Raw genomic sequence first — 23,143 nt, forward strand, 5'->3', positions numbered from 1 at the left:
TTTTGGAAAGGTCATTCGGAAAGATTTCATTTGGAAAGAGAAAAACTCCTCATGTAAACGTGGCTATTGTCAAGCTACCAAGAGGCTTTGGACGGGAAGAAGCAAGCTGTATGTCAGAAATTGACATTTTTATTCCTGAATTCCTAATACTGTCTGGTTTCTTTGTTTCTTCTCCTTATCAGATGCTGGTACTGAGTTAATTAGTTACAAACTATTACCACCAGGCAACACACTAGTGCTGCCATGACAAATGTGCTACATTTTTAAAATACCAGCTTATCTCCAGCAGCACTGCCTGAAGCGAGACTCCTGTCGGCGGACATTCATTTGAACCGGGGACATTCTTCCTTGTCAGAAGTGCAAAGAAGGGCCTATTTTTATCTTTGCTTCTTGTTTGATGAAGCCACGGGAGTAGAGCAGTCCATACTTAATCCAGGAAGGATGGTGGCTTTAAAAGGGATTCCTGTCTTTTTCTGTGTCTGATGGCGACTTCAGGGTGACCTTCGCCACCATCATTTGATAAATGTTCCAACCAATGTCTGTAATATCTTTAACGGTGTGCTATCATATAAGGATGTATTATAGCCCGTATAGACATTTGTTTCGCTTAAAAGGAACTCTGGTGTGCTTGCTCTGCTAGTACGGTTCATACGGTTCATCGTCTGGACAGATGGGCGTCGGTTCGCTGCCCCAATCCCACAGCTGAATCAACTTTTGGAGACGGTCCAGATGTTTGCTGGACTTTGTTGGCCGCCCTGAAGCCTTCCTCACAACAACTCAACCTTGAAGTTCTTAATGATCTGATAAATGCTTGGTTTAAGTGCCATCCTACTCGGAGCAATATCCTTGCCCATGAAGCAGTTTTTGCAGATGCATGTATTGTTTTTTTGCAGGTAATCAAGGTTAACAGAGGAAAAACTAATATTCCAACATGTTATTTTCAATCAAGCAGTATGACAGAGTCATGTTCATCCTTTGTCTTTGTCAACACGCTCACCTATGTTAACCAGAGAATCAGTAACATGATGTCATTCTGTGGCAGGGCTGAAATGCAGTGGAATTTTTTTCAAGGAATTAAGTTCATTTTCATGACAAAGAGGGACTTTGCAATTAATTTCCTTTCATCTTATCACTCTTTATAACATTCTGGAATACATACAAATCACGACCATGAAAACTGTAGCAGACTGAAAATTTATATTTGTATCATTCTCAAAACTTCTGCCCTTGACTGTCCCAGAGACAGAAATGACAAAGTATCAACACTAACAAACAACACCAAAGTGCGCACCAAGTATTTTTTGTGTTTTTCCAAACAACAGTAGCAAGCCAATTGAACGCAGCCTTATAATATGCAAACAAAATGGCAGATTTCAACATGAAAGGAAAGTAGTACACAACCACTGGGGTATCTTCCAACACAACATTGTGTATTCACAAAGGATTTAGCTCACTTTCTCAACAGCCCTAAGTGGTTCTCTATTCCCTCCCTTATGCCGCCGTTCTCCCCAAGCTCCAGGGTGCATTGTTCTTGGAGACGAGCGTCATACTGGAGATTTAGAACTTGGTGGATTAAAGCAGACAGTGTAGTCCCTGGTGGCTTGTGCCTTTTGGGGAGGAGTCCCAAAAATAAAGGTCCAAAGCCACTTGAGGATAAAGGCAACAATTCATCATGCGTTGGTCAGTTGAACTGGGAAAAAAATGCGCATACAGTATCTTCTTGAACATGGGATAAACACACTAGACTACGCTTTATACAGACAAGACCATAGCCATTTTTCTCCACTAAAATGTCAAGGTGACATACTCACCTTGGAAGATATGGCTGCTTGTAGATCACTGTGTACGGTGCATGAGGCGCACTGTATGTGCTAGCATGACATTTATCTCCTGTTTTTTAGTGCTTGTTAGATTCTAAAATGCCACACACACACACACACACAGGTGATAGTGCAGCTAAAAAAAGAAAAGACCCTCACACTCCTCCATCACAGCATTGCACCTGATCATGCCACCGCAAGCTGTTAAAATGCAAACAACAACAACACTGAGCACCTACAGACACACATTTTCCCCACACATAATGTTGCCTTTATTAAGATGCACAATAGTGTGAAAGTCCTAGCGTTCACACAAAAGCAATTGTACAACACATTCTGGATGCTATTGCATTTTGAAATGCTTAATTTTCACCACGTACACAATGAAAAGATTCATCCATCATATTTAGGAAGTAAAGTGCAACACAGGGGCTGTTTGCACATTCTATAAAGATTATTTTAACTTAAACAAATAGCAAAAATGGAAAAATAAAGTCAAAATATTAAGAGAAAAATATTCTACTAATTTTATGACAATAACGTAATATGAGAAAAAATTGTGTATGTTTTCATGCTTGTTTGTCAACATTCACAAACCATATTTTGGCTGTATTACCACATTCTGGAAAGCTTTTCTATCAGCATTTACACAAGAAAAACACAATTTTGGACGTACACTAGCATGCTTGTCTTCCAGCATTCACACAACACACCGTATTTTCCAGACTATAAGTCACACTTTTTTCATAGGTTGGCTGTTCCTGCGACTTATACTCCAGAGCGACTTATAAATGAAAAAATTGCTTATGTTACATAAACACTGGACACCTTTTCTGTTTGTTTATTTTTTGTGTAGCTGAATAACCATTGTGTTAGCATATCTTACACCTATTCAGCCTGTTCTCTATTCTTTTATTGTTAGAACTTGCCTTCCAAGAGGACGTAATGTCTGTTTTGGTCAAGTAGTTTGGAAAATTACCTGCAAAAAATGTGACTTATACTCCAGTGCGACTTATGTATGTTTATTCTACCTAATTATGCATTGTTGCCATTGTGCAACTAATACTCCGGAAAGACTTATAGTCCGGAAAATACTGCATTTTCCGAACTATAAGTCGCACTTTTTTTCATAGGTTGGCTGTTCCTGTGACTTATACTCCAGAGCGACTTATGTATGTTTTTTTTTCTACCTAATTATGCATTTTTGACCTTGTGCGACATATACTCCGGAGCGACTTATAATAATAATAATAATAATAATAATAATACATTTTATTTGCATAGCGCTTTTCAAGATACTCAAAGACACTTTACAAAAGAATGAAGTTGAATAGAACAAGTAAACAGAATGAAAGACACACCAAAATACAACATTCATTGGTTAATACACAGTTAAAAAAGCGGGGCGGGGCACAGCAGTCAGATATAAAAGATTAGACATTAAAAAGAGCTTGGTCTTACAGGGGAGTACCAGGAGGTTGGAGTCTGAGGAGCGAAGGGGACGCGGGGGATTATGTGGATGGAGGAGGTCTGTGAGATATGGGGGGGTCAGATCGTGGAGGGCTTTATAGGTGATGAGAAGAATTTTGAAGTGAATGCGGTGGGGGACGGGAAGCCAATGGAGGTTTTGGAGGACAGGGGTAATGTGTTCTCGGGAGCAGGTGGAGGTGAGGAGTTCTGAATATATTGTAGTTTGTTGAGGGTTTTGGATGGTGTACCGTAGAGAATACTGTTGCAGTAGTCAATTCTGGAGGTGATGAATGCATGGATTAGGGATTCAGCGGCAGAGAATGTAAGTGATGGACGGAGTCGGGCTATGTTCTTAAGATGGAAGAATGCAGTACGGGTTAACTGTTTGATGTGGGGTTCAAATGAAAGGGTGGGGTCTAGGAGGATACCAAGGTTATAGTCCAGAAAATACAGTATTTCGACCGTAGAATAGCATGTTCGAATGCTCGTCTGGCAGCATTTTCACAATAAAAGCATTCTCAAAAGTCTCTCAGCATTCATATACAACATATGTACAACATACTCTGGCACGGTGGAGTGTGTGTCTCTTTCTAAAAAGTATCTGTGCATGCACACATATTATTGATGTACTACTAAATGTTCGAATGCTCGTCGAGATGCATTTTCTAAATAAAAGCATCCTTATAAGACTCTCAGCATTCACACATTACATATTTTGACCACAAATAGAAGCTTAAATGCTTGTCACACTGAAAATGCTACATTATTTTTGAATGAAGCCAAAGTGAATCTGCACCTTTACCTCAGTTTTCCAGCATTGGAGACATTCTAAGACTACTTAGAGTAACCTGTCATCTTGTGTATCCTGTAACTAAGCCGCTTTCCTGCAAGAGTAAGGGATTAAGCATTTTGCCTCAGGCCCCTTCAACATATGATTTTGGTTATGGTTATTACTTTGGAGGCAGAGAACATTACTCATTTAGTTTTCAGGGTATGTATAAAAAAGGCAATCTTCCAGTATTTTTTTTCCCCATAAAAACCTAGTGGACTTTTTTAGATGCCCAATATAATTCAGGCATTTTTATTTATTTTTTAACATGATAGTAAACTCAACATCCTTCAAGCTTTTCCTGTCATTTGTGTCTGCACAAAAGCGAAAACAGGAAGCGGTAGCTTTCAGGTGCCAGCCGCACACAGAGAAGCACACGCAAATATGCAAACAAACACGAGGCCAACACAACTTGAGGTGGCAGACAGCGCACCGCAGGAAATGTAAGCACTATTCGCAGGGGACCCTGTCACTCAAAGTGGCATCGAAAGAGAATAACACTTGAGCTCGCAACATAGTACATGCGACCAAGGCAAACGGCGACCCACACTTCCTGATGATGCTTACCCTGCGAAGAGAGTGGAGGGGAGGAAAATGTGAGGTGGTTGGAAGCAGCATGGGGCTGAGTAATGCATGCTGAAGGCTGTCTTTGGAAGCCCTTGGAAGGATGGATGTGTGGCAGCTTGGAGCTCGCCGATCTGTCTTGCACTGTCGAGGTTTGTAAATACCTGACATGGTGGGACAGCAGGCTGGATGCTAAGCACGGCTGACTTGCACAATAAAGCACTTGGGATACAACCGGAACACACACTCGGGAAGCAGAAAATACACAAAATGAAAGCGTTGCTGCACTACAAGTCCCACCATGTAACCACAACCGCTTATGTTCAGTAGTTGTGTTATTTTCCTGAAAGCTCTTCATGAATGAACAATTGACAAAACACAATGCGGACATCGCACGCAACTTGAAGAAGCAGGAAAAGATTGAAGGTACTTGGAGTATGAAAGATATCCGGGATCCTGATAAATATTAAAGATCACATCACCATGACAACAAGGAAAAATGGAGGATGCGACTCACATACAAACAACCATTCAGTTGGAAGATGACATTCAACAACATTTGACATCACTATCATGTTGCGGGGGGCCTGCTCGACAAGAAGTCGTGGAATTAGGATCCACATTGAATGATAGTCACACTGCACTATGAAAGACGGCAGGATAGGAAGACCTGGAAGTGGAACCTTTAGCTAACCAGATTTGCGGTCTGAGGTCATTGCTGGGCTGAATAGCCGAATATGTTTATGTTATGATGGTTTTAGCTAAACCAAGGGACAGAAACCCACGGCTCCAGAGCTGCATGTGGCTCTTCAGCCTCTTTGTTGTGATTTTTTTTAATGGGAAAAATACACATCTTTGAAAAAAATCTGACTTTCTGTGAGAGTCTACACTAGTAAGACGACTTGATCAACTCCGCCTTTTCTCCTCTGAACTACTTTGATACCCCAAAGTTCCCTCCAAATCTGGCAGTCAATCAAAATCTTGGGAGACTCGCAGACATACAACGAGCCCGGTCATTAGCATAATGCAAATGTGCAATATTTTCATCACTGCCTCTGTTACTACCTCGAAAACATATTTATTTATTTAACAACTCAATACAATACACTCATATGTGACTTTTACTCATCTGTATACACCAGTCATTATTTGCACTAAGACCCATTCATCACTGCACTAAATTTAATATATCTGCAATATGTCTGCTCCTTTATATGCTCCTGTGCAATACTATATGTATATCTTGGATATCTTGTTTATATCTTGTTAAACTGTCTTTTTTTACTCTACTTTTTGTATACTTTTTTAACTTGACTATTGCACTGAAAGGAGAAGTTCTCTAATCTCGTTGTACATCTTGTATAATGACAATAAAGGCCATTCCATTCCATTCGCTCAGGATGTGAGCATGTTGCTACACATTTTTTCAGGCATTTTTTTTCATTGAGTTTTAACCAAGATGATGCCGTCATTACTCGATGAGTTGGCTTCCATTACACATGCACACTGCACTATTTGTTTTTTCTGCTGTTAAAACCTGTTCAAATTAAGAAACATTAAAGCTTTCCAAAGATATTGTTTTTAAATGATGTTTTGCAGCTCCAGTCTAGAGGGTAAAATGGCTCTTTTACCCCCCGAGATATACAGTCGTCCCTTGTTTAGTGCAGTTAACTGGTCCCAGACCTGACCGCGTGAAGTGAATTTCTGCAAAGCAGGATTCAATATTAAAGGGGACCTATTATGCTTTGTCACTTTTCTGACCTATAAATGTTGTTATAATGTGGTATTCTCGTCATCAACAATGCTGACGTTTCAGACAATGAGAATTGCACATGTGAGATGGCGCCGAACGCTCAGTATCAGAGAGTTTTTTCCAACACCAGATCCCTGTGACATTACAGTGACTTGGACTTCCTTATATAGGCGTGCTCGGGTACAAGCTGAATGGGATAAATCATCATCATAAATGAGTGGGCGTGCCCGGAGGCTGCCTGTAGATGGAATAAATTAATACAACTGGACTAGGTGGAGAATCCAGAAGATCTAGAAAGCTTTCTGCGTGAGTTATCATGTGTAGCTGCTCTATAGGAGTCCACAACGCAATACGGAGCATCACAGAAAATAAGCCAGCATTGAAATAAATAAGAGGGCTGCACGGCGGTTGAGTGGTTAGCAATTCCACCCTCGGCCATCTCTGTGTGGAGTTTGCATGTTCTCCCCGTGCATGCATGGGTTTTCTCCGGGTACTCCGGTTTCCTCCCAAATTTCAAAAACATGCTAGGCTAATTGGCGACCCCAAATTGTCCATAGGTATGAATGTGAGTGTGAATGGTTGTTTGTCTATATGTGCCCTGTGATTGGCTGGCCACTAGTCCAGGGTGTACCTCGCCTCTCGCCCGAAGACCGCTGGGATAGGCTCCAGCACCCCCGCGACCTTCGTGAGGATAAGCGGTAGAAAATGAATGAATGAATGAATGAAATAAGCTGTTGGTCTCTAATTTCATCATTTTGTCCACTCATATTACTACTTTGTGCTTTTCTAATGTTAAAATCTCATCTTGTGGGCCAAATTTCATGCATCATCTCATCCCGTCAGTTGGGTGTCTTATGACATCCCGAGTAAAAACCTAAACAAGACACCATTCAGTTGGACTGAATGGGTCTCAAATTAAAATAGATAATTAGCCTCGCATGTTGCTCTCAATGTGTCAAAGCGATGGCCTAATTGCCTCATCATGTCATTACGATGACAATATGCAGGGCGGGAGCGACGTTAGGTGTGCTAAAATAACTAATCGCTCACTTCACGCTGGTGCCAAAATATCCCGAAACACCATCAGATCGCTCGACAACAACATACGGGGCGTGGACGCTTGACTGCCTGGATTAATGCAACGGGAAAGATTTTTGCTTCTAATTTGTGCACATGTCCCCAAAGTGGTTCCAAAAACATTTCCAAGTTTTGCCGGAAATTAAAAAAGCTGATTAAAGTGACGGCGGGCAATTAAAATGCACAACTGATAGTGAAAATTACATCAGCTCATTTAATACTACACAACGTCCATGTCCATTGTTACTCCTGTACTTTTTTATATATTCTTTATTACTGAATAATCTATCTAAAAACTTTATTGACTTTACTATGACACATTCTCATCCTTTTTTTTCCCTTTTGGACCTTAATGAGGTTTTACGTAGAGCTACAATATGCAAAAGCAAGAAGTGGGAGCCCTCCTGATGGCTAAAGCTAAGAAGCTTTCTCTTCTTGAAAGTGGTCGGATCGTCGAGCTGCATAAGCAACACCTCTATCAGCGTGCCATTGCTGCTGAGGTTGGATGCAGTAAGACAGTCGTTCTACATTTCGGGACGATCCGATTGGCTGTTTGTCAAGACACAGGGCGGTCCTCAACCCAAATAAAGACCCTTAAAATGGCTTTGAAAGCCCTCATCTCCTTCAACGCCTGTTTAGTCTATGTCAGGGAGCATCGAACATGGGACACTGAAATGTGATGAGGTCCAGATGGCTTCCAACGTTACTGGCATGACAAGGAGATACCACCTGAGAGCTTTCCTACCCAGTGCAGTCAAGGGGGTCCATAATGACCTGGGGTGCTTTTTCATTCAGTGGAACACAGGAGCTTCAGGTGGTACAGGGTCGTCAAATGGTGCGCGGTTACGTGCAGATGTTTGGGAATGGATGGCAAGGGAAGTTTATAAAAATGGCCATCAGTTCCAGATAGTTGATGCTCTTGGTGAAGCCACTTGGAGAAATGTTCCCAATAGCCTCCTGGAAACATTCGCATCAAGCATGTCCAAACCAATTTTTGACGTGATTAACAAGAACGGTGGAGCTACTCATTACTGAGTCCTCCTGAGAAATGTTTTTGTTCTGGTTTGGAGTGTTTTTTTTTAAATTTTTTGAGGGATGGTCTTAAACTTTTGATCAGGTCTGTATGTCCAAAATAAATCATTAAACACAAGGAAATGGGGCTCAGTCTCCTTAGAATAAATATCAGAGAAAAGTCTGCTTTTAATAAGTGACTGAGTGCTGCTGCTTAGCTTTAACACGTCTGTCCACCATCAGTATGTGATGGTGTGTTAAGGCATGTGTTAAGGACGTGTTAGTTGGAGTGCGTTTCACTAAATCTGCAACCTCGTATCTGCTAATTTGACACATTTTCTGTCATTTCATCACTCGTAGGCAATAGCTACTCATGCTATTTGCTGTCATTTCATCACTCAGGGGCAATATTTGCAGAAATATGTTGCTGTTTAAAAATGATGGAAATGGTTTAGCTCAGGCTACGGTCTCCAAAGTGTGGCCTCGGGGGCCATTTGTGGCACACAACTGTGTTTTTTATTGGCCTGTGGCACATTCTCGAAATATAATTTAACTAGAGAACTTTTAAAAAAAACAAAAAAAGAAAAAATATGCAATAATTTTACAAATAACTAAATTAATTAAGTAATTAATTCATTAATAATTATTTAACAACCAAATAAAGATTACAAGAATAATGTTGTAATACTATGAGGGAAAACAATGCACGGGGTTGTTAAAAAGGAAAATTTATTTTTTAAAAGTTGTAATATTAAAAACAAGCAAAACTAAATAATGTTGTAATTGTTTGGAAAGTTAGGTTGGGGAAAAAGTATACAAAATATTATGGAAGTAAAATCATAATATTAAAAGAAATACATTTACAAAAACTATTTAACAAAGTTGAAATCCATTTTGGCTGCACGGCAACCAAGTGGTTAGCACTCAGGCCACACAGCTAGGAGACCGGAGTTCGATTCCACCCTCGGCCATCTCTGTGTGGAGTTTGCATGTTCTCCCCGTGCATGCATGGGTTTTCTCCGGGTACTCCGGTTTCCTCCCACATTCCAAAAACATGCTAGGTTAATTAGCGACTCCAAATTGTCCATAGGTATGAATGTGAGTGTGAATGGTTGTTTGTCTATATGTGCCCTGTGATTGGCTGGCCACCAGTACAGGGTGTACCCCGCCCTTTTGTGAGGATAAGCGGTATAAAATGAATAAATGAAATTAATTTAACACATAAAAGACACCCTTATTTGTTGCAAGAACATGCTCCTCCTATATTCTGAATCATGCAAAGCATGAATGGAAATAAAACATTAACACGTCATGGTGCTAATTTACTTGACATTAGCACTAAATGGTCTGTATGCATGTGGCATGAACACCCGTCTGTACGTGTAGAAATGTATGTACACACAGGCCTGCGGGTATTAAATATTTCACAGGGGATAAACATTGCAGCGTAAGGTGTCAAGCTGAGTCAAACAATGAGAGAAGGGCAGGGGAAATAAATAGAAGCGAGAGGATATGGATTGTCATGTTTTACAATAATAGAGGTTCAGAGGTCATCGCATGCTTGAAGAGAGAACGCTCTTATTGAGCACATGGAGGGCCGACGTTGCTCTTAATGAGACCCTTTGACTAGTAATGCTCGCCACGGCAATCAGGAGAACCAACAAAAGCAGCTTGACTTAATCCGCAGTCTATCGAGGGAAGAGCAAACACTGCTTTGTAACGCTCCCAACGCCGCCGCCTTGTATTACTATCATCTCATCAAACCGAGAGGTTCTTGAATGCAACTACAGTCATTCTAAAGCTGGCCGTGCTGTTTGCTTTTTTTTTTTTTTTTTTTTTTTTAATAGTGCAGATTTATGCAGGCTGAATGAGAATAATAACCCAACAGGATGCCTTTTTAAATAACATTTGCATTCATATGCGAGTCGTCCTCGAGTGGCTGATCACAATTAAAATTGTAATGAATTCTTTAATGCAGATAAGCGCTTCTGTACCAGGCTGATAAGACATACAAAAAAGTGGTGGAAACATCCATCATGAAGGGTTTCTTTTTTTTTTTTCATAGAGAGGGGGCAGAAATACTGTAATGTACGAACCACTAATATATTTCTGGCTCTGTTCATATGAATGGAATGTATGGGGTTTTTTTTTTATTTAGGATTATAGTTTGGTTAGTTTCAAATACCATGCTGGGCATGCTGGAGCCTATCCCAGCTGCACGCCCTGGACTGGTCGCCAGCCAATCACAGGGCACATATAGACAAACAAGCGTGTCCAACATTATTAATATCGGTTTAAAAAAGAGATATGAGAATAAAGTCATCATATCTTTAAAAAAAAATGTAAAACACAATATAAATCAAGTAAATAGCAAGACCTTTCCCTTCTAATAGAGTATAGTCTATTATTAGCACGGCCATGTCAATAATAGCAGTTTATTTATTATTTTGTTTATAAAAACAGCCTATAAATGTCGGATACCAGTCAAAAAATGCAACACAAAGACGGTAGGAACAAAACGGATTGTACCACGTTATTGCCAGGCAGAGGGGTGTTCATTTATTCATGGCACGGGTAGTGTAGCTACACTCTCTTTTCCATTCTGACTTCAATGGCGAGCCCTCTCTTACAATCCTACATCATAACAGCATCCTCCTATTTACCAGCCGGTCCATCAATCGCTGCACACAAGAACCCGGACTAGCTTTTAGTGTATTGTCAATTGGGGGGGCGCCCCCAATCGATGGGGACTTTCTTCGAGCTACCAGATGAAGAGCACCGTGGAGACATTTGATTTGTGCATCCGTGTTAATATTTTATTTTCTGCTCGGGGACAGATAAAACAAGAAGAAGTTGGGAGAGAGAGAATTAATTATGAATGAACTCTCTATGTCCAGTCAAATCACAGAGCCTTTGTGAAATAGAAAGGATTTTTTTTCTTTTTCTTTTTTTTTTTTACAGGCTGCATGCAAACTATCTCAAACACAACAAGTAGTGGGAGTCAATAAGTACTACACGGAGATGTTGACACTAGGTACTTAAAACAGCCGGGCTCCTCCTGTCATATAGAAAATCTTTGATTAGTGTTTTGGCAGTTGGTATAGAGGATCTTTGACTAGAGTTTTGCAGTAGGTGCAAAAACAGCAAAGCACTAATGTTACATGCAGGATCTTTGGCTAGCATACAGTGCTCCTGTCATACAGTATAGAGGATCTTTGACTAGAGTTTTGCAGTCAGTGCAAAAACAGCAACGCGCTAATGCTACATGCAGGATCTTTGGCTAGCATAGAGTGCTCTTGTCATACAATATAGAGGATCTTTGACTAGAGTTTTGCAGTAGGTGCAAAAACAGCAAAGCGCTAATGTTACATGCAGGATCTTTGGCTAGCATAGAGTGCTCCTGTCATACAGTATAGAGGATCTTTGACTAGAGTTTTGCAGTCAGTGAAAAAACAGCAACGCGCTAATGCTACATGCAGGATCTTTGGCTAGCATAGAGTGCTCCTGTCATACAGTATAGAGGATCTTTGACTAGAGTTTTGCAGTCAGTGCAAAAACAGCAACGCGCTAATGCTACATGCAGGATCTTTGGCTAGCATAGAGTGCTCTTGTCATACAATATAGAGGATCTTTGACTAGAGTTTTGCAGTAGGTGCAAAAACAGCAAAGCGCTAATGTTACATGCAGGATCTTTGGCTAGCATAGAGTGCTCCTGTCATACAGTATAGAGGATCTTTGACTAGAGTTTTGCAGTCAGTGAAAAAACAGCAACGCGCTAATGCTACATGCAGGATCTTTGGCTAGCATAGAGTGCTCCTGTCATACAGTATAGAGGATCTTTGACTAGAGTTTTGCAGTAGGTGCAAAAACAGCAAAGCGCTAATGCTACATGCAGGATCTTTGGCTGGCATAGAGTGCTCCTGTCATACAGTATAGAAGATCTTTGACGAGAGTTTTGGCAGCTGGTGTTTTACAAACAGCAGAGCCCTCCTGCTATACAGAGGATCTTTGACTGTGGTTTTGTTTTGTGCCTAAAAACAGCAAAGTTCTCAGAGAAGGGCCTAAAAACAAAAGAGCCATTTTTCCTGTGTGAGAAGTGTCAGAGCTTGGTCTGCATTGCCGGTAAAAAAAAGTCGTACTGGTTTCCAGTGAGGGTTTGACTCCGCCAGGGCTGCCCTTAGTCACAGATTACCTTCATGGATAGAATTCCGAGGTGCAGCCAGGGCACTGAGGGGTTCCTTTTTCAGTGTTGGGCACATCACTTTAAAAAAGTAGTTATAGTTACTTCTCCAAAATAGTAACTGAGTTACTCCACTATAAAAGTAACTAGTTACCAGTAAAAGTAACTATTGCATTACTTATTCCCATCACGGTCCTTTATCCAGATAATGTGGTCCTGTGATCTTCACCACACACTGTATCAGTTCACAGTGGAGTGCGTAGCTGCTGGTATGAGAATCAGCACGTCCGTGGTTCCCTGGTTCTCATCTACGAGCCGAGGATATGATCCGATCCACTTGTTAAGTGGAGAAGTCTAAGTACCTCGGGGTTCATGAGTGAGTCTCAAAACTGCTGCTCCTCCGCATTGAGAGAAGACAGATGAGATGGCTCGGATGCCCTCGAGATGTGTTCAGGGCACGTCCGACCTGTAGTAAGCCTCAGGGGATACCCAGGACACTTCAGAGACACAATGTCTCTCAATTGGCCTGGGGACGCCTCGGGATCCGCCGGGAGGAGTTGGGCAAAGTAGCGAGGGAGAAGGAACTACAGGATTCTTTGCTTAGGCGGCGGAGTCCGATGAAGGATAAAGATGGATGCATGCATGAAAACTACTTTTCTGGGACTCTTATGGTGTGGTGGAATCAGACAGGATGTTCTTTATGAAAATGTATTTTTCAGAAGAATTAAGCTGAATAGCCGTGGGCTAAGATAAGAAGTGTATTACAGTGCCTAATAGCTATCTTGTTGTATCATCCATCTTCATGTGGACAACCAGGGCTTGAATCAAACCTATTGGAGTTTATTCTTATGTTGTGTGTGTGTGTGTGTGTGTGTGTGTGTGTAAGCAACCCGCATGCAAGTGTTTACACAAGTGTGTGTGTGTGTGTTCATGTGTGGCCAGTCCACCTGACAGATGAGAAAAAGAAGGCCTATCGGGAACCAATTTCCCCCAGTCTGTTCCCAAAGCCTGTTCATTACCACAAGCAGCAGAGAACAATACTCCATAGCCGGCCAACTTCATTTGCTGCCATTTTCTCTCATTCTCTCCCTGGTGAAGCAACAACAGTGCGCCACCGTGACTCCCGCAGTGCGCCAGCGAGCGCCTGCGAAGGAGAGATTGGTTGAAGAGAGTACTCCGCCGTTTCAGAGCTTCAAAAAAAAAATGCTGCCCGGAATGTTTTCTCCCTGTGTTTTTTTTTTTTTTTCATCCATCATGTTTCTAAAAGTGGGGAGGGGGAATGAGCCAGAAAACTTCACGTCTTTAACTTTGTTGTTTGTTGTTGCAAAAGCATGGCAACTGTGAAAGTTTGTTATAGGACAAACTGGTTTGATGAGTGCTAATGTGCTAAAATTGGTTTGGATGAAATGACTCCCTTTCCTGAGTAAAAAAAAACAACAAAACTTGTGTGAAATTACCTTGGGTGCCAGTCCAACGAGCACGCCCACTCTCGTCCCACGTTGTCTCAGGTGGGCTCCAGATCCACTGTGACCTTAAATATAAATATAGTAGAACACGAGTGAATATGGAAATTAATTTATTCATTTTCTACCGCTTTTCCTCACGAGGGTCGCGGATTCATTCACACTCACATTCATACCTATGGACAATTTGGAGTCGCCAATTAACCTAGCATGTTTTTAGAATGTGGGAGGAAACCGGAGTACCCGGAGAAAACCCACGCATGCACGGGGAGAACATGCAAACTCCACACAGAGATGGCCGAGGGTGGAATTGAACCCTGGTCTCCTAGCTGTGAGGTCTGCGCGCTAACCACTAGACCGCCGTGCCGCCCCGATATGGAAATTATGTATGTAAAAATATAATAGGCCTGATTGCAAACAAAACAGCAAACATGTCGTTTATATTCCCACAGAGAGACAAATTAGATGCTAAGGGTGCAACAGCAGCGCTGTAGTCCGCCTCGCGTGCATGAAAGATGCATGTCTCATTTGGCATGACGTGCATGTTTGTTCGGACTACAAACAAGCAGACGCATCACATGGAAAACGCTCTTTTGCACGGCTCACAGCTGGGGGAGTCGCAGCGGCGGTATGTGGAATAAACCAGGCTCCTAATGGCCCCTGCTGCAAGCATGCATGACGACAGCCAAGCATTGATTTGGGCATTGTTTTGTTTTCATGACTGTGCATAATGGCAATATGCACAAGAAACAAACATATCAGAAGTCTATCTATGTGATGGCTGTTTACTTTTCTACCACCTGGCTTGAGTTGAATGGCAGATTTGCGAGGCTAATGCGCATCAGCAGCATTAGTATGCCTCGCGGGAGCTGTGTGCACTTTGTCAAGAGGAGAGGTGATGTAAGGAGGGGGAATAAATGCAGTTGCAGTTTCCCCCGCTGACCTGGAGCTCACCATGCACCCCCCACCCCAAACAGTGACACAGTGCCCCCTCTGGGCAGGAAGTGAAAGCTTACATTGTACTGTACACAATCATAGTTGGGAATCTCCATTTTAAAAAAACATGTTTATTTAATAATGATACTATATTCTGTTTATTGTGTCAATTTTACAAAAGACACATTATTAGCCACTCCTGCACAATGTAAGAGACATATTTTGTATTTTCTTTGAGCGAGTTTCTGCAGGTGAGTGAACGCTGCATTATGACTTAAATTATCTATAGCAGGGGGATTTATTTTCAATATTACTCAGCCTGTCTGACCTTTGCAGGTATTAAGCAACTTAATGACATCTCTTTGTGTGCGGTTTGTTTTAAGAGCTAATTATGACAGATTACGGGCAGTAAATAAATACAAATGTTAAAACCCACAGGTTAATGCAAGTCATTTCCAAATGTGGGAAATGTTAGCACAGTGGATTTGATTTGTAAAAAAATAAAAAGTCTCTGTGTTATGCTGTAAACACTCCTTGGAATAGATTAAGCTCCTTTGGATAAGATTTGAACCGAGAAGAAAGGGAAAACAATTGGCACTATCTTGTTTGGATAGACTGATAGTTACACAGCGGCTTTGCTCCAATATTTAAATGAGTATGTTTTTTTTTCCCTGCAAGAAATGCAATACTCGGCAGCACTCGTATGAATGAGATGTCAAAATAGGTGGACTGTATATAAAAACATATACAGTAGATGGGCCATACAGTAGATAGATTGTGATGCTATCCTCAGGGCCCCTTTTGCGTCAATAGTTTATTTCTCCGACTTGGCAGAGTGCACCTGACCCCTAGGGACCCGCATGTGTGCGTGTGAACAAGCGTGTCCACGCACATGAGTATGCGTTCGAATCACTCCAGCTGTCTCCTCACATCCATCCACCCTGTGATGACTGAACTTCACAGTGGATCTCTCTGAATGATACCTTCAGGGCTCCACCCAAACAGACGTTTCAAACAATGCTTCCTGGCACTCGACCCACAGAAGATCTACACATTGAGGAAAGTGGGAAAAAAAAACAGAGTGGATGGTGCACGTGGGTGTAGTTTGATGCTAAGTCAACAATCAGATGCCACTTCAACTGATTGGGAGCAATTCTGCTGTTGTGCACTCAAATTGTCACAAATAGTTGCTGTCATGTGAAGCAGCAATTTGACACAAAATGCATTGAAAGTGACTACATTGGAGTTTGAGCCTACATTTGAGTTCTGTCACTCATAGCTAGGTTTGACTTTCATACCAATATTTATTTGGAATTGAACAGGCGCTGTCTTTAAGTTCAAGTGTGGTGGTGGTGGTTGTCTTTTGCCAGGCGACACCTAGTGGCTTCAATAATTCATTCAGTTGAGCTTGTGACGCAGATAGACACACAAATTTAACACGTCTGTAAGTAATGTGCAATTATAATTATATGATACCTGCGTGGTTTGAGAAATTATTATTTTTTGTTTTTGACATCACTAGCTGGAGAGCAGTAAATTGTGGATATGTTTATGCTGCCAAGATGGAGGATTGTACTGTATATCCAAGCTCACCAGGTGGTGATCAGAGTTTTACAACAAAGTATCATAACTTTTCCAAGAACAGGATAGGGTTCATGTACTTCATATACAGTTAATAGGAAAAAGAACTAAGATGTATTGAGTGGTTAGCACGCAAACCTCACTCCGAGGAGACCAGGGTTCAATTCCACCCTTGGCCATCTCTGAGTGGAGTTTGCATGTTCTCCCTGTGCGTTTTCTCCGGGTACTCCGGTTTCCTCCCACATTCCAAAAACATGCTAGGTTAATTGCCGACTTCAAATTGTCCATAGGTATGAATGTGAGTGTGAATGGTTGTTTGTCTATATGTGCCCTGTGATTGGCTGGCGACAAGTCAAGGGTGGACCCCGCCTCCCGCCCAAAGACAGCTGGGATAGGCTGTATACTGTAGGTTGCTCATTAGAAAACCCACGCATGCACGGGGAGAACATGCAAACTCCACACAGAGATGCCAGAGGGTGGAATTGAACTCGGGTCTCCTAGCTGTGAGGCCTGCGTGCTAACCAGTCAATCGCCATGCAGCCTAAGTGTGTCTTATTGTGAACAATTCTTTCCTGATGACAAACACACCAGAAATGACGAATCCCTTCCGACGCCTGGTACATTGGAAGTGGCTTGATTGAACCTTGGAAACATTTCCAGGTAACATGAAGTCTTTCTCCACAGGAGATGAAGATTTTGCATATTAAATGTGCTCGTAAGCTCACAGACGATGTTTGTTCTCAGCACACAACAACAACTCGCCAAGTGTGAACCTACGACTTCCCAGACCTTTTAGATTGTTCTTGTAAAGGAAGTGTTGACAGCGCGCAACAATGCAAATCCACAGTGGATTTATTAACAACCCCCGTTTCTCAGCTTCCCCCCGAGGTGCCTCGACGGGTGGCGGGAGGCACGCATCCTCGCCGAGAAGTCATGCATATGCATCAAGGCACGACTAGGGCTCTTTAAGTGGCTTTGTGTGCACCATAAATTACAAAGCAATATTCTCTACTGTATAAAGGCCTCTTGCACCATTTAAATGGATTGTGCATCATTGATTTTTGCCGCAAGACTTCGTGTTTTACTATATGAATGTTACCGCTGACATTAATGAATTCAATTCCTAGAGGTCACCCAATTGTTGCGGTGACTAATTACAACCAGGCTGCATTGACAGCATCTTCGCCCACAGCGTCGACATTAATTGGCCACCCGTCAAGAGAACACAAATACAACACATCCCTGCATTTGCACTAATGACACCGCTCCTGGTGGACTTTTCCAACCTGCATAGGTGAAACTTGGTGCATTTGACTCGACTCTGGCATCTAATTGGAACTATCCACCGCTCACGTGAGGTCTTGCTGCATCGCTTGATCCTGACGAGCGAGCCCGCAAAACAACAATCAGCGGAACTCTATAATGAAAAAGAACCTATTCCATTTAATTAGGCTGCACCTCGTGGGTGTCTTATTACGCTGTTGAGGTCTAATCGGGAACACTCTCTCCACTGATGTTGTGTTTTCCGATGACGTGAACGAATTCTCAGCGGTTCGAGTCCATTAGGCATTAGGGACTGTTTATAACCAGAATTACTTGCATACTGGATCATTGTGTGGTGCATAATTTACATCCAATCTAAGGCGGTACAGCCCAGGTTGGTACAGATGGAAACATTGTCAGCTATCAGCCATTTCGGATGGATTTTTGACTATTTCTTATTTTTAGGACCAGATGTGTGGTGCACCTGAGTGACTTAACCAAAATAAATCACAAGACAGCTGCACAATTGACAGACACCTGGTGAAAATGCATCATCATTGCTGGCACTGATTCCTTTGGAGTGTTTATATCTACAGGGTCAGGCAAAATGATCTGACACATTTGTAGGTTAAATAAAAGGCAAATAAAATAAAACAACAAGTATGTTCGAAAAGTACATTAATGCCATTCTGTTTCATTCATTCATTTTCTACCGCTTGTCCTCGCGGGAGGGTGCTGGAGCCTATCCCAGCTGTCTTCGGGCGAGAGGCGGGGTACACCCTGGACTGGTGGCCAGCCAATCACAGGGCACATATAAACAAACAACCATTCACACTCACATTCATACCTATGGACAATTTGGAGTCGCCAATTAACCTAGCATATTTTTGGAATGTGGGAGGAAACCGGAGTACCCGGAGAAAACCCACGCATGCATGGGGAGAACATGCAAACTCCACACAGAGATGGCCGAGGGTGGAATTGAACTCGGGCCTCCTAAATGTGTGGCCTGCGTGCTAACCACTTGGTCGCTGTGCAGCCAAGGGACATTCAAACAAACCAAAAATGAAAGTAAACGCGTTCAACTCACATTCTCTCACAGTTTTATTTACATTTTCATTGGTTTCTTCTGATACCTGATCATCAGGACTTGGGTTTCGTCAACGTGAGGATGAATCGGAGGATCAATGAAAGCGCAATGGTCACCAGTCCAATTCATGGCGGCAACTGAAAAAGAAAACAATGGCATTATAAAGAAACACTTATTTGTTTCTTTACTTTATTTACCTTTTATTTAACCTACTAATGTGTCAGATCATTTTGCCTGACTCTGTATATGAAGTACATGTGCCTTATCCTTCTGGGATAGAAATAATATTTCCTCTTTATGTCTGTTTTTGTGACTGCTTTCATGTATGCCGAAACACAATTGTCGCATAAACAAAGAGTGACAATATTTTCTGTGTTTTTGTAGATTCATCTGCATATAAGTGGGTTTAAAATATGACTTATGTATGTATCAGTGCAGTAAATGCAAACAGAAAGATGCTTAGACGCTCAAACAGCACTGTGGGGGTGGTTTGCTTGTGACGCACCAAACCAAGCAATCACTTTGGGCTGCACTGTTCTCCTATATTGTGTTTCTGTTAAGCAGATGCGACACGAATGATCATCTGTGACACACACCACTCACATCTAGACCAATTTCCTCTCACATTACCTTCCCAGTGGAGTTTACCAATCTTTAAACAGGGGAGATGAGTCAGGGTTGTGAATTAAAGACGGGAGAAATCTTTTTTTTTTTTGCAGCCACATGCAGAGTGATATGATGGGTCTTTCATTTCTTGCCAGCAATCAAGATTTAAGAGTGGCGGAAATGGCAATGAGCACCGTGCCCGGTAGCAGCATGGTGCTACAAAAGCACAGGAAGTGCTGCTTCAACTGCAAATACTACATTAGTACTTCTACTATTACACTAAAAAGATACAATAAATCAACAAGTCAATTTTACCTGACATTTTAATGATACAGATTAGCATCTCGTATTGCCATGGCAACGCAGCATCACCTTCAATTATCTACGGAGCAAACAATATTAGAAAGTAGAGTTCATGAAGGCTTGGATTCACTGATACGTGAACGCTGTGGTTGTTAGAAGGTACCGTCAGTGTCAGCCCAATGCAATATAAATCAACAGCTATATTTAGGTGCTGCATCAACACAGAGTACACCAATTAACATTTTAAAGGTTAGCTCTTCCTCCATTGAGAACATGCACACACACACACACACACACGACTCACCCTCTTCCATTCTTTATCTCGCATTTGTTTGCCGCACATCTTTGACACAGTTTAAAATTCCGGGATCGTCTCCTGGAGTGAAAACATCATGAAAAAAATCAGTCACGAAAAAGCAAAGCGGTGTTTCGTCAAGGTTTCAACATACAGTAGGTAAGCGGGGCTCAATCGACTGGAGCGGGAATAAGAAGAAAAGGACTCTTTAATGCCTGAGCCAACAACGATTTCATCTAATTGCAGGTACTGTAGATGCTTACAAAGAAGAACAAAGGTAAGCCAACAAATAAAGGCATGATTCACTGTCAGAATGTGGCCAAATTGTCATTACAGTGGATCCCCGCATATTTGTGATTCAGCACTCATAACCTCTCAAATACACAAACTCTGGGTTAAAAATAGGCACTTTTCATTTTTTCCACAGAAGACACATCAATCACCCTGTGTTGGTAGTCATTTATAAATACTAAAGAGGTCACGAGACACTCAAGAAGAGATGACATACGAGATTGGGTCAACAAGAAAAGTACAATGAAGAAATACAACAATATATTGCAATCTACTAATTATTAGAATCTATCTTACACTCTTCTGCACTCTGTGTGTGTACGGTAGCGGCCCCGCCTCCCCCCACCGAGACAAGAGGCTGCACTACTGACCAAACAAAAAATCTTGTCACATTCTAATCTTGCAAAATCCCCTAATAAAAACATAATAATAAAGCATAGAATGTACTCATGTCAATGCAAGATGGCTACGCCCTGTTTACCTAGCCTGATGACCAGGCTAAAGCCTACACCGTGACTCCGAATCAACTTCCATTATCATTCATTGGTGGTGAACGCCTCTACATTATATCATCTTAAATGCGTTTTCAGTGCGATTATAAGAACATGATGAAAAAGGCAGTAACTAAAAAGCAAAGCGGTGTTTCATCAAGGTTTCATCATTCAGTAGGTAGCAGAGCTCAATCAACTGGAGCGGGAAGAAGAAGAAAAAGACTCTTTAATACCTGAGCCAACAGCCATTTCATCTAATTGCAGTCAGATGCTTACAATAAGAACAAAGATATGCCAACAAATAAGACAAATTGTCAAATGATTCGCTGTCTGAATTCGGCCAAATTGGATCCCAAGCATATCTGTGAATCACCATCCACAACCTCACAAATTCATTGATTTTTGTTAAAAAATTATGACTTTTTTTAGACATTTATTTCTCTCTGAAGTCTGTAATAATGTATAAATACATCGTCATACAAGGTTAGCTTAGAGCACCCCATTGCTACGCCAAGCCATCAGAGATCCGCGCTGAGAGGCTGCATAGCGGGAAAAGACGGTATAAAGGTTGCTGGATAAAGACTGCTTCAACCATGTTTGCCTATTGTCGTCATGGCAAACCTGAGATGAAAGCGCTAACTGTGCTAAATATATCGGGGTATGGGTTTTGGTCCCTATCGCCGAGCCCTACTATTTAATAAGTGTGTGAGGCATATAAAAATAATTGTGTGAGGCATATAAAGGGGCTTAAACCTGGATGTTGCTTCTATGCATTGAGCTTGTTTACTTCAGAACAGTGGCAATTGAAGAGAGAAGGGGAGGGTTCTGGAGCTGAATCAGAATCAAATTAAATGATCTGAAATCGGAAGAGAATCAGCCAGAAAATTTGGAGTGAGTCAAAAAATTGACTTGTTTACGGGTTTTGGTACATCAGTACTGTACTCTCGGGGGTGGGCGTTTAAATCCAAATATTGATAGTACCAATACCTTTAATACTATCAATATTGCTGATACTGCAATTGGCTGGCGACCAGCCTAGTGTGAATGGCTGGAATATTGCTGATATGGTTATACTGTTAAACTCCTTGGACACAAAGGGAATGGGAGCCAATAGAAGTACTTGTTTATGTTTATTTATATTGCATTATTGACTATATTTCACACAAAAAAATTTCATAACAGTGGATAATTATCTTATATTTTGAAATAGTTTACAAGTAAGTTTGTTGATTTTTTTGGTTACCTAAAAGGCAAAAACGGGGCTGCACAGGGACCAAGTGGTTAGCATGCAGACCTCACAGCTAGGAGACCGGGGTTCAATTCCTCCCTCGGCTATCTCTGTGTGGAGTTTGCATGTTCTCCCCGTGCATGCGTGGGTTTTCTCCGGGTACTCCGGTTTCCTCCCACATTCCAAAAACATGCTAGGTTAATTGGCGACTCCAAATTGTCCATAGGTATGAATGTGAGTGTGAATGGTTGTTTGTCTATATGTGCCCTGTGATTGGCTGGCGATCAGTCCAGGGTGTACCCCGCCTCTCGCCCAAAGACAGCTGGGATAGGCTCCAGCACCCGCGCGACCCTTGTGAGGAAAAGCAGTAGAAAATGAATGAATAAAAGGCTAAAACACAAACTCAATCAATGATTAGCATCAGTATCAGTATCGGCAAAACTGTCCCTGGGTTTCAGGATGAGGATTTTCAGATCAATACTAAAATGTCTCGCCCACACCTACTGTACGCCACTAATTAGGTAATATACGGCTGCCACGGCAATCAGTGAGATGCTATTTCCCTCGTTAACCCCTTGCTATGTTATTGTGTGTGACATATTAGCATATATCGGCACTGAATATTGACTCACATGACCACACGCAAACACCCGTGTCCCTTCGTCTCCTGGTTAAAGTCAAGATGGCTGAACGAGACGTTTTCTTTCAGCGGCCTGCCAAAAACATCACACGTTTGCGCCTCATTGTTGTGCGGCTGCCAGCGCTGAAGTGCTTTTTACTCTCATCTCCAAGCTGTTGAAAACATCCAGACACTCGCAGCACATGAAAGCTTTTTTATTCCCTGACATGGAAGAAGAATAAGCTTGGAAGAAGTATAGAAAATAAGCCATTT

At 41.7% G+C, this 23,143-nt stretch overlaps 1 long non-coding RNA gene across 1 annotated transcript; it reads right to left on the bottom strand.

Annotated features, from left to right (window-relative positions):
- Positions 1-1,293: 1,293 nt before the first annotated feature.
- On the bottom strand, positions 1,294-19,178 carry LOC144898142 (uncharacterized). Its single transcript, XR_013627043.1, has 3 exons — positions 19,084-19,178; positions 14,162-14,235; positions 1,294-1,690 (listed from the first exon to the last, which is right to left on the bottom strand). It is a non-coding gene; the product is annotated as an uncharacterized LOC144898142 (long non-coding RNA).
- Between the last annotated feature and the right edge of the window lie 3,965 nt (positions 19,179-23,143).

This window comes from Doryrhamphus excisus, linkage group LG2, assembly GCF_037039965.1.
Source record: "Doryrhamphus excisus strain RoL-2023G ecotype Guam linkage group LG2, RoL_Dexc_Guam_v1.1, whole genome shotgun sequence".
NCBI classification, from domain to species: Eukaryota; Metazoa; Chordata; class Actinopteri; order Syngnathiformes; family Syngnathidae; genus Doryrhamphus; species Doryrhamphus excisus.